This window comes from Schistocerca nitens, chromosome 9 (genome assembly GCF_023898315.1).
Source record: "Schistocerca nitens isolate TAMUIC-IGC-003100 chromosome 9, iqSchNite1.1, whole genome shotgun sequence".
Lineage (NCBI taxonomy): Eukaryota > Metazoa > Arthropoda > Insecta > Orthoptera > Acrididae > Schistocerca > Schistocerca nitens.
Genome location: NC_064622.1, coordinates 255294135 through 255306164, shown reverse-complemented (window position 1 = coordinate 255306164; position 12030 = coordinate 255294135).

Below are 12030 nucleotides of genomic sequence, written 5' to 3'. Positions count from 1 at the left end.
TACTGAATGGTTTATTCCGCCCAAGCTCTTAGTTTACGATGTGATTTTATTGAAGCAGAAAGAGAAACTCCATCCAAGAGATATTGCGTCATCAGTGTTATTGGTAAGAGCTTTGACTAGTGGAGCGTTAATTATAGGTGATGCCCACTTGGATGTCTGAGTATTTCCCACGCTTTCTGGAAGCAAGCAGACGACACGTGTCATGCTTGCACCAGACCAGAAGAGAGCAGGTGACAGCGGCGGAGCTTGTTGCCGGAGGAGAGGAACAGCCTGATGGTCTGTGTCTGCTAAGGTTACCCACCTGACAGGCCGCACCTCTAAGAGGAGCCATGTCAGCCTGGGACAGCAAGACTCTCAACTGCGAAGTGTGTTGTGAAAACGAGCTTCCCACGGCTGCGCCGGAGGTAGGGTGGCATCACTGTATTCCGTCCATTTAAAGGGTACCGCATCGCGTAACAGCTCGAATCTTCAAAGGAATGCCGGCCTGTGTGGCCGTGCGGTTCTAGGCGCTTCAGTCTGGAACCGCGTGACTGCTACGGTCGGAGGTTCGAATCCTGCCTCGGGCATGGAAATGTGTGATGTCCTTAGGTTAGTTAGGTTTAAGTAGTTCTAAGTTCTAGGGGACTGATGACCACAGATGTTAAGTCCCATAGTGCTCAGAGCCATTTGAACTATTTTTTTCAAAGGAATCCTATTTCCTGCACAAAATTTTCATCAATTCTGTTACAAAAGTAAGAAGGACCTTGCAATCGCAATACCTTAACATTCGGGAACCGATGAGTCGGCGCATCGGTTGAAACATACAATGTGCGGGTGGAGTAAGTCAGAAATTACTGGGCAGCCACCCACAAAAGAATTAAGAAACTCTTATATAACCATCAGTTTGGCATTAGGAAAGACAAAAGTACCAGAGAACCTAAGAATTTTTGGCATATTGCAGTCCAGTCAGAAACTCTGAGCCGCGCTGGATTAGCCGACCGGTCTAGGGCGCTGCAGTCATGGACTGTGCGGCTGGTCCCGGCGGAGGTTCGAGTCCTCCCTCGGGCATGGGTGTGTGTTTTTGTCCTTAGGATAATTTAGGTTAAGTAGTGTGTAAGCTTAGGGACTGATGACCTTAGCAGTTAAGTCCCATAAGATTTCACACACATTTGAACATTTTTAGAAACTCTGATAGACTAATATATTGAGAAATCCGCCTCAGTTGCGAAAATTTTCTGGTCTTTACCCAGGTTTCAGCTAGAATAATCTAGTCTTCTTCAGAAGCATAAAATTATTATAACGTGCCAGAGTAAGGCACAGTCAACATTAAGAATTATAACCTACCTACATGGTACCATGGTCAGTGCCAACGTAGTTGCTGCTGCCAACCGACCTCGTGGTGAAGTGATACCTGGGCTGTACTTCAGTTAAGTAGTTTTAATTCGACATGGTACCACAGTACTATAGGTTTTAATTTTTAATGTTGACTCTGCCTTACTCTGGCATGTTTTAATAATTTTATGCTTCTGAAGAAGACTAGATTATTCTAGCCGAAACCTGGGTAAAGACCAGAAAATTTTCGCAACTGAGGCGGATTTTTCAATATATTACCAGATAATCAGTTCCCAAGTCATGCTTGATAATGGGAAGCACGATCTACATAAACTGTGTGACATTTTAGAGTATTGTAACTTACAAAAATAAAGACATTAATCAGTAAACGTTAAATAGCCGTTTATTTCTATCTGGGAACAATTAAAGTCCATGTGGAACTAAATGAACAGAAACTGGAATTTGAATTTGGTGTATCGATGCTAGAGATACCTAATCAAGACAATCAGACGTGTACAAAAAGATAACACATTAATGCTTATTTACGCTATGTATCCCCCCGTCCCCATGAACCATGGACCTTGCCGTTGGTGGGGAGGCTTGTGTGCTTAAGCGATGCAGATAGCCGTACCATAGGTGCAACCACAATGGAGAGATATCTCTTGAGAGGCCAGACAAACGTGTGGTTCCTGAAGTGGGGCAGCATCCTTTTCAGTAGTTGGAGGGGCAACAGTCTGGATGATTGACTCATCGGGCCTTCCAAACATTGTGTGCTGATACTGCAACCGGCTGAAAGCAAGGGGAAACTGCAGCCGTAATTTTTCGCCAGGGCATGCAGCTATAGTGTATTATTGAGAACTGCATCAAACCAGTCTCAGGACTGAAGACCACAACAACAACACGCTACGTACACTTAATAACTGAGATATACGTAACTTACAAGTGCTGTAGGTCCTTCCGTGGGGCAGAGTTATACATGATGACGGTAATATTCTTCATTGACCCGCCAGGTTAGCCGAGAGCGCTAATATGCTGCAACCTGTAGGGTAGGCGCTCCGGCCTGCCTGCGTGTGGCTTTTAGGCGGTTTTCAACATTTCACTAGGTGAATACTGGGCTGGTCCCCACGTCCCGCCTGAGTTACACGACTCGCAGACATTTGACACTGTTCGCACCATTTCATGGCATACACTAAACACAGACAACTGGGGTACACTAATTGCATCCCAGGAAGTACAGGGTAGCGACAGGAAGGGCATCCAGCCACCCTCTGACACTAACATCACTAGATCTATAATAGCAAGGTCGACCCCGTGTTGCTGTGGGACAAAGGGCTACAGGGAATGATGATGATGAATGCTCTTCACTGATATTAATACTCTTGAATACTGATACACTTGTACACTGCCTAGTCACATTAACGCGACCACTGCCTGTGTTCGATGTCTACATGCAATAACCGGTCATAGACGGAAGGTGGTAGCGCTAGCAGTGGAGTACATAAAGGCTTGTTGGGGGAGGGGTGGGGGGGCGACAGTGGAAAAAAAAACAATGCAGTCGTCGTCGGGATACGGAAACGGAGTGATTTGCCGGGCGTCCAAGAGGATGTGATCATCGACTTTCGGGCTCAGGGTGGTGCTATTTACAAAAGGGCTAAATTTTTAAACTGTTTGCGTGCCATTCTCCTTAAAGTATACCGTGCATGGCAAAATGGCGATTCAGAAACCAGCACTGAGGCATCTAGGGTGCACCTCGGGCCTTAGACGACAGGGGTGAATAACACTGTGGAGATATGTAAGAACGAACAGACGTCCAACTGCCGACCAACTGACTGCCCAGTGGCTACCAACAATGTCTCCTCAACGACCGTTCAGCAAACGTTGCTTGATATGCGCCTCAGCGGAGGCGCCTGGTTCATGGAGCCATCCTGACTGTTGTTCATCGGCGGCATAGGCTATAATTAGCACGTCAGTACAGCAGCTGGGTTTCGATTGAATGGCGACAGGTAACCTATTCAGATGAACCACATTTTTTCGCTCCATCAATGTCCAGTGGCGTGTACAGTCCAGTGACATTCACCGGAAAAGTCCAGGCCTGAGAAGGGAGCGTAATGGTCAAGGGAATGTTTCCGTGGCTTTCTCTGGGTGATGTCGTCATTCTAGAAGACACAATGAATCAACTCAAGTATGCATCAACGTGACCATGTGCTCCCCTACATGCAACGGCAACTATAGCAGGAGAATACAACGTGTCACACACCTCGCGCCTTACGTCCCACCAAATTCCCCGGATTTAAACCGAATCGTGAATCTGCAGGACCACGTCGATTTAGCTGCTCGCGCCATGGATCCCCCACCAAAAACCTATCGCAGTTGGCCACGTCACTGCAGCCACTCTGTCGATTTCTTCCTGAAAGTGACACGTTCTACCTGCTCAAACAGGCTGCAAAAGGTTTCTGGCTTTTGATAGGTAGTCACCTTAATGTCACTGGACCGTGTGGTAGCCACCGAGTGTTAATAATGTTCAGCAGCGTTGTGCTACGTCGTTGACTTGACCTCATTGTAGCCTGCTGTGCTAACGTTCTTAAGCCCCCAGATGCAATGAATCTGGGGCGAACCACTGGGTTACTGCTGTTTAAAAAGACGCAGGTAGTGAGGTCATGTCAGTTTGGCATTCGAAGAGCGAGCTCGCCCATGCTGCACTGGCTGGAGCTTTACGAGTGCCGTCTCTCGCTTAGCGGTAAGCGGTGCACAGTGTGACGGGAGCAGTCTGTAGTCTCCTGCCCACACGTCTATTATAGGGTGCCTATGGAGCTGTTTTGTCGGATCCCTAGACAACAGTTCAAGCAAATAATATTAATGGAGTTTATTACAAGTTAAATTGATAACACTTACCTCTGCATATTCACAAAGTTCAGTCGCAAGCAAATGGCGACCTGCAAGTAATCAAAGTCCTTCTGTATATACAAATTCATAGTAAATAAAACAATTCAGTTTGTAAGTCACTGCTATAGCGCCATTCACGACTGTGTAATTAATAGTGCTTTCAGTGCTTTACAATTTACCAAATTAGCATAAAATACAGGCACAGCAATGAATGTTTTAAAAACAAGAGAATGTGATCCCAGTTAGAATTTTAAGGCAAGTAACTATACTCACAGGTGAAATCCTTTAACGTAAAGAACGGCAATTATTAAAAAACTTAACAAACATACCGTAAAACAGCAATGCAAGAGCAAAGGTTAATTTAAAAAGATAGGCAGTTGATCACCAAACGGGTGAGACAAAATGATGATAAACTTGGCAACACAGTCATTTGAACCTGTTGTAACGCCAAGAATGACAATAGCATAAAAACTTTAAAAACCCTACAGTAAAACAGCAAATACAACAGCAAGCGTTAATTTAAAAGGACAAGCAACTGATCACCAAACAGGTGAGACAAAACGATGGTAAACTTGGTAGCACAATCATTTAAACCTGCTGTAATGTGAAGAATGGCAATTATATAAAAAAAATTAGAAACATACAATAAAACAGCAAATACAATAATAAAACACAAGGGCCAGTCACAGACGTTACACCTGGAATCGACCTCTGACTAGGTCAGGCAAAAAACGCTTTCGCAAGCAATGAGGTAGGCAGCCAAGAGTTGCATTCCCTTCACAAGATGGTAACTCAGACTAGTGGCAGTCTAACGAATGACTAACGATAATCTTGCTGAGGCTAACTCACGTCCAACAAACCAAATGCAAAGATGAAAAAATACTCGAAAGTCTGAACCGGCGGTCTGGACTCCACCTGCCGAATGCTGTGCTTAGAGCGTTCGGAACGAGAAAGGAACCACTACCACCACAGTAGAAGAATCACCAACCGGCCTACAATCAAGAAAGCTGTCAAAACTACACGCCTCACCGGACGGCAGCGGCAAGGTGAGGAAACATACACTGCCGTTACATACACTAACCCCCAGGGCAGGTAACTGGGGCGTTCCCTGCCGCGACGCAAAAAAAATACCGCTGGTTGAACTTAACAAACAATAACAAACTGAACGCAATAAATAGTAATTAGAAGTCCAGGAAAGCTAATCAGATCCGCCTTTCCCAAGCATTCCACTCGCTGCTCTTTGCCTCAGCAACACTACAAGCAGCAACACAAACCCAAGTCACTGGTGAATCGCAAGACGTCTCAATGGTGGAGGTTTCTCTACTTGAATCCAAATCCACTCAAAGCTTGGAGGATCCGGTTTACGACGAGGTCGTGCACCCTCGTGACGACAGGCCTTCGATCCGGCAGTCCACGCACGCCTCCAGCGGTCCCAGCGTGTTCTCGCACTGTGCAAACCTGGCTCCTCCTGAGTCCCCAACTTAACTGCCCACTGACACGACCCGGAAGAACAACTACGTCGCCCCAAAGATAGGTCCACAGTTATTACATATCGATAACCGTCGCTGCTGCCACTAGCGGACAGGCAACGCTTGCGAGACTAAGTGGCGCCGGTCAACACAAGAAGAAGACAACCGCAACCACGTCAGCTAAACGATACGGTCTGGCCTCCTACAGAGGTCGAAAACCTACAAACAGTACCAACGCGACCCGCAGCACGGCTCATGATGAATTATTGACAGCTTGTTAGTTTTGTTCAATTGCTCAGGGCTCAGTGAAATACCACCCTACTTCTGTGAATCATTCATTAACTTATCAACTGAATAAGCTCATTCATTTTTATAGAACTTCTCTGTTACAATTATACCCTTTTAAAATCATTGTTCACTTTGTTAAACATAGTATTGATCACACCAATGTTATGTGTGAAGATCACGCAAACTCTTACTCTGTCGTTTTGAATACACACTTTATTCTAAAATCATTGTCTTGGAATATCGTTTCATAGAAGTAGTTACTCTCCCCACCCCACTATTTACCATTATGAATTACCACATTCCACTAAGTGGAATGCAACAGTTTATATACTTATTTAAAAACAGAAACCTAGCCTAGCCATTTCTAGCTTGCTGTCTGCTGGTGTGCTTTCGAGAAATCTGCAACAGTGTTGTCAAGACGCGAGGTAAGTGGAAATTTAGGTTAGGGCCAGGTATTTGTTTTACTTCAGTTGCGTATTTATGTAAAGACAAATTGCATTGAGACTTGTTACAGTTCACTTCAAATTAGGTTCTGTTCAGTAAAAGAATAGCATACGAATTAAAGTTGTATAACATCTTGCGAGCGCATAGTTTAGGTAATATCCAGACATTTTACAGAGTGGGAGGTAAACTTGGGCTAAATTTCATATTGAATATCATATAGTTGGGAGGTTACACATTATATGGCCCGGTCCTTCCGCTCCCAGGCAACCTTACGCCAGAATTGGGTGCCACAGGCCTAAAATTTTCGAGCTTGATTTTATCCAAAACTGTTGCGTTTTCTTGTTTACGTACATTGGAGTGCTAGTCAATGCCATACTCACCCTCTCCATATGAATCAAATTGGTGAGGGGACATTCGTACTGTCCCCTTGCTATTTCCGCAGCCTTCAGCTGGAGATGGCAGCCCGATGAAATCTGACGTCCGCCTGCCTGTTGCTGGACACACTGCCACCACAGTTATCCTAGTGACAGTCTTGCAGGGTCCGCAGTCATGTATCATAGTTACCGCTGCTTTTGTCACAGCTGCTAAACTCGCAACGTCAGTTGTATCTGCCTCTAGCTGCCACTGATGCGTCTTCAGTCATCGATGACAAGGTATGAGGAAACTGTTACAAGGTATATGAAAATATTACTAAAACCAAGAGGGAATTCGAAGAAAGAAGGACCAAGAGATATGTGAAAGGAACCAGCTTTTTCGGAGTGTGTACTGAAATACACTGAACGAAATAAAAATAAAATTTCAGAATCGAACTAAAATTAGTGAAAAAATATCGCGGGTAATATTTTATGATGACATTTCCGCTCTCCTCTTCCGCTCCGCCCGTCCTCCTCCCCCTCCCGCCTTCTTGGAAGTGAAGAAGAATTACGGGACCTGTGTAACAGAATGAGCAGCCTTCTAAGACAATGTAAGTACTGAGAATAAAGCAAATAAATACGAAAGTAATTAGGATTTGCACCAATGACATTGACGACAAAATAAACATATAAGTTTGGGTCATGAAATAGAGTAGATCAGCTAGACAGAAATCACAAAAAAAGGTTTAATCAATGAGGCAATAAGGACGCAAGCCAGTCTTAGCTCACGAAGAGATCATTCCTCACCAAAAGAAGTCTACTGAAGCACTGCACTGGAGTCACTCACAGACTGTGGGGAGCCGAATTAGAAGCCACTGCCACAGACTAGTCCACCCGCCTACAGCATATCGCCTAGTGCACGGACTAACATGAGAAAGGGACATTGCCAGTTGATATTTGAAGCATGGTTAAATGTCTCTGGGAGTAATGAATTGTGAAGTTTGTCACTGATTCCCGAAATGAATTAATCTGTGTGATTATCAACTATGTTCACAAACAGTTGTGTAATTGAGATGTTACTCTATTTTATTTTGACTACCAGTTTCGGCATTCCACTATGCCATCTTCAGGCCCCATACGCATCTCTCAAAAATAAATGATATTGTCAAGGAGTGCCATAAATTCCAGGATGTCGTGAATTCAAAATCGTATTCCAAGTGCTTCTTTCAAAGATTAGATTGCAGCTGCATCTGGGTGAAGTTAAACATTAAAGGTGGATCAAAAATGATAATCGTGCCGAACGCTGGTGGTGGTTGTATTTCCAATCCCTCCAAAGTAATTGGGAGCAAACCATTCCCTGACCCAGTTTCAGTTGTGCACAAAGATACTGCATAACACGAAAATTACGGCCCTAGGCATAAACCTTCACGTGACTCTGTATGACTGGAATGATTTATTTGGATGTGATTGAAAGTATCTCCCTGATCAAAGGTTAGTTGCATCTAGCTTTATACTGTCAATGTACGAAACATAAACACTGATTATTTAAATACTAAAATGTATTCACAAAACCATCACTTAACGACATACAGGGTGAAAAGTACTTAAACCGACAGACTCTGGGAGGTTGTAGGAGACATCAAAACAAATATTTTTCCCTAATGTCATGTTTTCCTGTGAGGAGTATTTAAACCGGTAGAGGAAGATTTCTCTGGCGGCAAATTAATTAAACCAACAAATACTGTTCCATTTTTTTTTACCAAGAGACAACGCATTAACACAACCCAATTTCAATTACAGTAGATTATCAAAAATGCCTGCACTGACACGTAAACAAAGGTTACACCGTCAGATCAAGTTCTGTCTGACACAGGTAAAAACCCCAGGAGTATCCTGAATTGTTCCTGCTGCTGCTACCATCCGGGCAACCAGATCCTCTTCTGATGCAACAGGAGTTGCGTAAACAAGGTTGCGCTCCCCACACAAAAGAGTCCAGAGGGGACATATCTGGGGATCGAGCAGGCCATGGTACAGGACCATCTCTGCCAATCCACGTTTCTGGGAACCGTCGGTCCAGGAATCGACGCACACGACGACTGAAATGTGCCGGCGCCCCGTCATATTGGAACCACATGCGTTGTCTTGTAGGGAGCGGGACGTCTTCCAGCAATTCTGGCAATGCTCTGGCGAGAAAATTGTAATAGTGCCTGCCATTTAATGGCCTAGGTAGCAGATACGGCTCAATTAAACAGTCCCCAACAACACCGACCCACACATTAACGAAGGACCGCACTTGATGAGCGCTAGTGTGGCATGTGGGTTATCCTCACTCCAAACATGCGAATTGTGCATTTTGAAGATTCAATCACGCCCGAACGTTGATTCATCGGTAAACAACACGGATGGAAATGTAGGATGCATTTCACACTGTTCCAGGTACCACTGCGAAAACTGTGCTCTGGGTGGATAATCAACTGGTTCCAGGTTATGGACACGCTGTAAGTGAAATGGACGTTACAATTGCTCTCGAAGGACTGTTCATACATTCGTCTGATTCGTCCCCATGTTACGTGCAATTGCACGAGTGATGATTGAAGGATCCCGCTATACATGCTGCAAGACAGCTTCCTCAAATTGCAGTGTCCTTACTGTGCGACGGCGTCCCTGTCCAGGTAATCTGCTAAATGACCCGGTCTCACGCAAACCTTGGTACACAGCAGCAAAGGTTGTATGTTGCGGGATACGGCAATTAGGGTATTGTTGTTGATAAACCCGCTGTGCAGCTCAAAAAAATGGTTCAAATGGCTCTGAGCACTATGGGACTCAACTGCTGTGGTTATAAGTCCCCTAGAACTTAGAACTACTTAAACCTAACTAACCTAAGGACAGCACACAACACCCAGCCATCACGAGGTAGAGAAAATCCCTGACCCCGCCGGGAATCGAACCCGGGAACCCGGGCGTGGGAAGCGAGAACGCTACCGTACGACCACGAGATGCGGGCACGCTGTGCAGCTCGTCCGTTGTGGTGCGCTACGTAGTACGCACCAACCATATCAGTGTACTCACTCCAGGTGAATCGCTCCATTAGTAAACAGAGACAATGCACTACTACACTGATGGACAGCAGTTGCCTGCAACTGAAGAGCGTAATACGCCCTGTAATAACTAAAGATCGTAATACGGCCTTTAACAACTGAAGAGCGTATTACGGCTTCCACTGGTTTAAATAATCCCCATAGGAAGAAATGACATTAGAGAAAAATATTTTTGTTATGTCCCCTACAACCTCCCAGAGTTTGTCCGTTTAAATACTTTTCACCCTGTCTAAATACATCTATGAAACTCAGATGAACGTCTAAGTGGATATCTTTGTTACTTTCCCACCTATGAATTTACTTCTCCTTCATTTGTATACACTAAAATAAAGTACATCGATAATTCCGCTCCGGCAAACTCCTGACTGACACAGTGACTGAAAGTTGGTTGAATTACAATGAAATGAACACCCTTAGCTGCTTAAAGGCGTTGACATACTCAACGGGGACAGATGAAAGTTTGTGCCTCGACCGGGACTCGAACCCGGGATCTCCTGCTTACAGGACAGACGCTCTATCCATCTGAGCCACCAAGGACACAGAGGATAGAGTGACTGCAGGGATTTATCTCTGGCATTCCTCCCTCGAAACCCACATTCTCAACGTACTGTCCCGCACTACATTCGTAGTGCCCCCGCTCATTATGTCCATGTCCGAAAGAACAGATACCATCTTAGTACATACTGAAAGTAGGTAACTACTCTTAAAAGCCCGCACAAGCATACATGTACCATAAAGTTCAGACTGGCGACCGTCCTGGATTCCACAAGTGTGGTTTCTGATTGAACATCTCTGCCATTGTCGCAAATTATACTCATCGTGATTATGGTGGTTCTGCACTCCACTGTAGGCAGCAGAAGTGCGGGCCCTTCGTGAAGACGAGGTCGTCAGCTCCGTGTCGCAACGCGACGATGCTGCAGGTCCAACTGCTATACAACGGGAAGACGATCGTCCTCTATAACAACCATTAAAGGATTCAGTCCAAGACAATGTGGACACCACCGCGACCACACGCCTATTCATGGCGCCTATCTTGGCATGACACACTGTTAGTTCCTGCCCGTCAAGAGATTGGTAATTGCCAGTTGCAAAATGAAGAATCACTGCTGCTCACTCTTGAGGAACCCTCCAACTAGAGCGCGTATTATTCAGACGCCAATCACAACAACAGCATCTTCTCTACCACCATAAAGCACAATGCCACTCACAAGTTGTTCCGCTTGTGTCTTGTATCTGAGGACTCGAGGAACAAAGCAAGTGGCCGGCCGCGGTGGTCTAGCGGTTCTAGGCGCTCAGTCCGGAACCGCGCGACCGCTACGGTCGCAGGTTCGAATCCTGCTTCGGGCATGGATGTGTGTGATGTCCTTAGGTTTGTTAGGTTTAAGTAGTTCTAAGTTCTAGGGGACTGATGACCACAGCAGTTGAGTCCCATAGTGCTGAGAGCCATTTGAACCATTTGAACCAATACACAGCCCAGTTGGAACGTGACTGAGGTCTGGGCCACTGCACTGCTTGCTTTATATTGCAACTGTATTAGGAGGGGGGGGGAGGGGGGAGGGTGTCATGTTGGTCCACTCATAGCGCTGACGTGGCGACAACAGTGCTCATATGGTCTAGGAGCGTTTCTGAAGCACCCTGGACTGTGTTACGGAGGGTGAACCAATGGCACTGTTGTTGTCCCAGTAGAAGAGCCCACCAACTGGGAGAAAGAAGTGGAGATGTCAGGCAATGCACTGGGAAATGGCAGTGCGGAAGACGAATGTTGAGTGGACGGATGCTCCAATGAGGTCTTTACCTCCTCAACTGCGTCCACAGAAAATGCCGCTGGTGCCCTGAAGTACAAATCATACCCATGTGGTTGACGAATTTGCAAGGGCAAGCAGCCCAACTTTGAGTCACCCACCTAAAGCAGTGCAGCTGGTAGTCCCGGATTGAGCTGGTTGGTGTGCCACTGTTCCATACCCCAGTATAACAATCATCATAAGGCACTGCCCATGGGTGGTCAGCAAAATAGCCAGCATTCAAGAAGGTTGTGCTCCATACGAACATGGAGAAGTACCACAAGCTGTGGTCATAGACATAGGAGGTCCTGTAACTCCTCAGAAATGTTGTGAGTGCCGTTGGTTTGGTGGATGTGCCCATACTTTCAACATTTGTTGTTTAAACGATCGCTCCATCCGTTCC